The 5,654-nt window shown below is 38.1% G+C and overlaps 1 non-coding gene across 1 annotated transcript; it reads left to right on the top strand.

Annotated features, from left to right (window-relative positions):
- The first annotated feature begins 5,582 nt into the window (after positions 1-5,582).
- Smp_tRNA_00767_Pseudo_TTG.1.1 lies at positions 5,583-5,654 on the top strand. The gene has a single exon. It is a non-coding gene (tRNA).

Genomic DNA, 5,654 nt, shown 5'->3' with positions numbered 1-5,654 from the left:
GATCAAGTTTGGAATGAGACAAGTATTGTTACAAAACATGCCTATACATGTCTACACTTGTTTTTACTGTATACTATAGCATACTGTAGTACCACACTATACCACAAGTCATGGATACAATTCTCGCTTCTAAGGTCGGAGTTGAGCACTGTTGAGTCGTCTCATTTTAGAATGAAATGTCTGTCCAGTTCTTATAGGCTTTCAATGGTGGTCTATTTAAGATCAGTTCGTCACTTCAACTATGAAAAAAGTAAATAGATTTTTTTTCCTCATGTAAATGTATATTTCAGACCATATGATCATAGTATTCTTTGTTTAAAACTAAAATTATGGAGTAGTTGTGGATACTGATTTAAAGTAGTTATAGGACTGTTTACTGAGAAAGATAACGGCTCATCATCTGAATGGTTTATATTGATAAGTGAATTATAGCAAAATTCTATCCTTATTTATTCATAACCTGTCAAGTAAAATCTCCGTTTTGAGACTCAACTGTATGCTGATGTGATGAAGTGACATGGCATATTTATACAAGTAGCTACTTATTTGGATTGTATGTGATACTAGAAAATTACAGAGTAACTAAATATATAATCTATTTCTAATGATTATTTTGTATTCATTTCCACATGAATTTTTTTTACGTACTTGCAACTGTTCATCTGTTCATCTATCTATTGACTACCGGATAGTATTAATTCTATAAACTATACTAATTCTGAACATAACGAGATTCATTCAAATTACTTTTCATTTCAGAGCATTTCAGTTCATTTTATTACATTTTTTAAAAAATTGTCTTCTTTGTTGTTTTGGGTTAATGACAATCTGAATTGTGTCAATCCATTTGTGGTTATCATCAAAGTTGAAATACATTTAGGAATCTCATTTTAAATTAAGAACGAATAGTACATTATTCAACTTTTACATTGAACAAAATATTAAACTCAATTGTAAACTGTTACTAGTTTAAAATTATGCACCATTCAACTGAAACTTAATGCTTCGATGATATCATATTACACATATGAAACTTCAGATAGTTTTATTTCACTATATTATAAAGGGGGGGATAGGGCGAAAGAATGCTTAGATTATGTATTGTTATAAAAGCGTTAAGCCATAGTAAAACAAACATTCAATACACCTCAATCTTTTATGTTTTTTAAAAAAAATCAATATTAGTTTATGATGAAGATCACCTTTGAATAGTCAGTCAGTCTGAAATTACTGAATACTTTCACAGATCAAGTGTGTGTTAAATTCACTTGGTATTGTTTGTTTGAATCTTCCCATTGATGTATAGGACTGCAATTGATCAGTCTCTCTCAGTAGCTGAGTGGATAACGCTTTGGCGTTTGAAGTGAAAGGTACTGTGTTAGAGTCCTAGAGTGGACATCAATTTTGAGATGCAGGTACATCCAACTGACGAGTCCAAAATAGGACGAAACGCGCTTCCTGGATTCCACTGTTAGCTACTGTCCATCTTTGCTTACAAGTGTGTATTATTTTAAATTAAAATGTAATCGTATTTCGATCACTTTGAATAAGAATTCATAATATTGTGTTTCTGTGTAAATATTGAAGAAGATATTCATTACAATTATGAAGTATTGTATACAGAATATGATAACGAGTGTATTATTATTACCTGAATACATAATATTATAAATAACATATAAACTCTTTCAATTTAATATATTAACTATAATTATTCTGTGATGTGATGTACCTTCCCACATCTGTTATGTTAATGAGGCACGTGATATTGGACTTTCTTTTCTACCAATTTAACTACCCAGTTAGACTTAGTGCAGTCATGTATCATGTCCACATGATATTAACACAAGACACTCAATGATGTCAATGAAAATCAAGACTACTTTAACAGTTAGTGTTGGATCATTAAAGTTATGTAATAAGTTATTAGTATTTAGTCGTTGCCGAACTCATCACAATCCGTGACGAGTACTACCGACAAATTAAATTAATCCCCACAAAGTATCTACATAAGAATTATTAGTCAAATAATGTTGATAGGAATGTAGGCAATCAGTAAAACGTTTGCATTTTAGTTTGTTGAAATTAGATGGCAAAGAACCCTGGGTGTAAGTTTTTTGCTAGTTGACACTTTCCAACAAGAGGTATCTACAGTATAGAAGAAAGTGTTGATCTTTGTGGGATTCCCCGACCGTTGCTGCTACCTTGACGTGGTGGTCGGGCTTACCTATCGTGATGAACCAATCGAGCTATACTGGCTGGAGCAATCGTTCCTCAAGGTCCTACCATGCCAAACAGGTCGGTTGAAGAGCGGTAAGACTAAAAGCAACAAACCCAAGGTCCGAAGACGAAGTCGTACTGATGACTGTAGAGAGGTGTGACGACAGTAAGGTGTTTTCTTCAGACAACCAGCATAACAGCGATGCTGCCTTCCCACAAGGAGTGGTGGGGTTAGAAAAGGTCGACCCGAAAAATGCACACCTCACCTTAACCCACTGATACTCATCTCCGTCGGTAACATCTCAACAAGTACGAAGCTAACACGAAAATTACTCACAAAAAGGTCGTGTGTGACCGACCTCAAGCAGTTGTCCCTTGGGCACTGCGGTCACGCTTTCAGGTTGTTAAGACCACTTCTAACCCAATTTCCTTTTCAGATACCTCTAGAAGAACCCTTCTATGGTGTGGGCAACCGGGAAGTGATAACTGCCCTCATACCTCTAACAGTACTCAAGATCACTGTATTCATAAATAATCTCCCTCTTTTCTTCCTAGTATTCCCCCCATATCGACTTTCAACTATAAACTTCCTCTTTCGGCTTCCTCCTCAAGTGTCACCATAGCCAACGATTATAGTGCGCAAAACACTGTCCCAGGTATACTGAAACCTCGCTCCAAACTACGCAATGGAGCCTTCAAAGTGCGCACCTTATTTTAAATCAGCCAACAGGTCTCCTTGGCTAAAACCTTAAAATCTCGTACGGTTGATGTATGCTGTGTCTCCGAAACACGCATACAGGATCCTAGTGTGGTCATTCACTTGACCTCACCTGACCAAAACAGAGGGCCGACGAGATGCATCCTCCGTGTATCTGGCAACCTGATGGCTAGTTCTCGTGGACTGGCAAGTGTAGGGATAGTACTGAGTACAAAGGCAAAATAAGCATTAATATTTTAGCTAAAATCTGGGAGTTGACATAATTCCATCAGACTGGTCACAATCACTGATTGTCCCAATATATAAGAAGGGGTCAAAATCATCCTGTGATAACCTCAGAGGGATTAGTCTGACTAATATAGTATCTAAAATTCTAGTCTCAATAATTACCGGGCGCCTAACAGAGGCTCGTGAACTACAAACACGAGAAAATCAGGTTGGCTTCAGACCTGGTCGCGGCTGTATCGACCACACATATCACTATTCGTCAGGTTGTTCCAGAACTGGCCTGCGTCAACACCTGACCTAAGGATAGGGAGCGAAGTAGCCGAACGCGTTGACAACTTCATTTATCTTGGAAGTCCGATCAGCCCTAATGGGTTGGTGTCTGACGAAATCTCAGCACGGATTCAAAAAGATCGTTTGGCTTTTGCTAACTGTGGAGAAGGCAAGATATCTGTCTATCAATCAAGGGACGATTATACTGTGCGGCAGTTCGTTCTGTTCTGCTTTACGGTTGCGAAACGTGGTCATTAAGGGTAGAAGAAACTCGTAAGCTACTAGTATTTGACCACAGGTGCCTTAGAAATATTGCTCGCATCTTCTGGGATCACCGGGTAAGTAATAGTGAGGTTAGACACAGTGTATTGAGGAATGATGGTAAATCACTTGATGAGGTCATGAATCTTCATCGGCTGAGATGGTTGGGCCATGTGTTACGTATGCCTGAACACTGATTACCACGACGCGCTATGCTGACTAGTATTGGGGATGGTTGGAAGAGGGTTAGGGGCGGCCAAACCAAAACGTGGCATCAGTGCTTGAAGTCACTAACTTCTAGTCTGAGCCATGTTGGTAGATGCAGACTAATTGGTTGGAGTCTGCATGACTATCGTAACCAATGGTTGGAGACTGTGGGTGACATGGCTCAGAATCGATCACAATGGCGTATGTGTATGCACTCTTTATCTTCCCTTAAACCGTGAGATTAAAACTGTTTCATATCTTTCTTTCTTCCTGTACTATATCCTCATACACAATCTTTCTTTTACATATTACCACCACTAAATTAACTACTTCTATGGAACCGGTGTTCATCTTGTTGTGCTAATTAGGTATGGCAACTTGGACCGATGCATATGTGTGGTTGGTCCTACCATGTAGATGACTGACTGACTTGTGGGATTCGAGCCCGCATCATTCAGTTTACAGTGTGAGACAACATTGTTGAGCTGTTTTAGCCACGATTGACATTCTTAAAAACTGATTTACTGACCTTGATTGATCATGGAGTAGTAATAATGTCATGTTTACTTAGTCTTTTAGCGTTGATCGAATTATGCCGATCTTGTTACAAGGTGGACTCTATTCATAAGTATTTCCATCCAGTTAGTCAATTAGTAATTTACTTGTAGCTTTTAAATGCCCAAAATCATTAATGCCAAACAGATTCAATGCAATCTAAATCTGTTGTAGATGGATCAATTTTTATTTATTGGATTCAAGCATATATTTACTGAAAACTGTCATAATATGAAGTCGAATTACTTAGTGATTTAATGACCCCATCACAAGAGTAAACCATAAGATTTTTAATTCATTTATATTGATTGAGTGAATTTTCCCATTGATATTTATGACTGCAATTGATCAGTCCTTTTACCCCATTGTATAAGCCAGTGGCTATCTGGAGTCAGTGGCTAAATGGATAACACGAAGGAGTTTGAGGCGAATAACACTGGACCAGAGTCTCAGAGCTCACACCAGCTGAAATGCAGACACATCCAGCTGACGAGTCCCAAATAGGAAAAAACGTGCGTCATATGTTCCACTACTAGCCACTATCCATATTTGTTCACAAGATTTTTAGTCAGTAAAAGGAGGTGAATAACATGGAACCTATTCAATCTTCGTTGGACTACAATAGATGTTATGGTCTAGTATCAGTAAGAACACTAATATTCAATGGAATGTAGTTATGTTTAATAATGGATTTTGGCAATATTATGGGTTTGTTTTCCAGATGTGTAGTTTAATTGTATAATGTTTAGTTTCACTCCAAACTATTTCTAGGGTAAATAAAGATGGATAGTGGCTAGCAGTAGAATCCAGGAAGCGCGTTTCGTCCTATTTGGGACTCCTCAGCTGGATGTACCTGCATCTCAGAGTTGATGTTCACTGTGGAACTTGAACCCAGTACCTTTTGCTTCAAACGTCATCGCGTTATCCACTCGGCCACTGAGTTCTGATAGCCACTTGCTTGTGCGATGGGGTGAAGTTTAAATTCATTTAATATTGTTTGTTTGAATCTTCCCATCGATGTATTAGGACTGCAGCTGGTCAGTCTCTAATTGGCATATGTGCATACTGTGCCTATTGTCTCTTTATAGCCTTAATTCAAAAGCACACGCAAGTGGCTATCAGGACTCAGTGGCCGAGTGGATAACGCGATGACGTTTGAAGCGAACTATACTGGGTTCGAGTCCCAGAGTGGACA

Source organism: Schistosoma mansoni (genome assembly GCF_000237925.1).
Source record: "Schistosoma mansoni, WGS project CABG00000000 data, supercontig 0186, strain Puerto Rico, whole genome shotgun sequence".
Classification (NCBI taxonomy): domain Eukaryota; kingdom Metazoa; phylum Platyhelminthes; class Trematoda; order Strigeidida; family Schistosomatidae; genus Schistosoma; species Schistosoma mansoni.
Note: the sequence above shows the minus strand (reverse complement) of the source record. Positions and strands in the feature narration are given on the sequence as shown.